This window comes from Suncus etruscus, chromosome 1, assembly GCF_024139225.1.
Source record: "Suncus etruscus isolate mSunEtr1 chromosome 1, mSunEtr1.pri.cur, whole genome shotgun sequence".
Classification (NCBI taxonomy): domain Eukaryota; kingdom Metazoa; phylum Chordata; class Mammalia; order Eulipotyphla; family Soricidae; genus Suncus; species Suncus etruscus.
The window spans coordinates 33,812,931-33,813,592 of record NC_064848.1 but is presented as its reverse complement, the minus strand read 5'-3'; positions in this window follow the sequence as shown (position 1 = coordinate 33,813,592).

Sequence of the window (662 nt, the reverse complement as noted above, 5' to 3'; positions counted from 1 at the left end):
CACATATGCTGATATTTGCATATTTAAAGAATATGTAAAAGTGAAAATAAATGAAAAGATGTTCTCATAATGACAACTGAGACAAAGTTACTCTATATCACAAGAAAAGGTACCTTTCCCATTCTAAGAGATGTCTGTCAACCTAAGATGTGTAATTGCTTTTCTTTAATAATATTTTTTAATAATAATTTTCTTATTTAAGCACCATGGTTATAGAAAGTTTTGTAGTTGGGTTTTAATCATAGAATGTACATCAACCTTCACCAGTGCAGCTTTCCTGCCTTCAATGTCCCCCAAGTCACTCTCCCCACAACCCCTGCCTATCTCCAGTATATGGGACATTTATTATGCTTCTCTCTCTCACTAACATTGTCATGGTAATTGTCAGTGCAGTTAGTGCTCTAATTGCATTCACCACTCTTTGTAGCAAGCTTCATGGGCTGCTCCTCTGGCCCCTCATCTCTATTGTCTTTGGAAATTATAAATAATAAAAATATAGGTTTATTATTATAATAAAGACCATACTGTCTTTTCATTTTTTCTTTTATTTTTCTTATATCCCACAGATAATAAAACTATTCTATGTCTCTCCCTCTTCCTCTGACTTATTTCACTCAGCATAATAATCTCCATGTACACCCATGTATAGGCAAATTTATGGA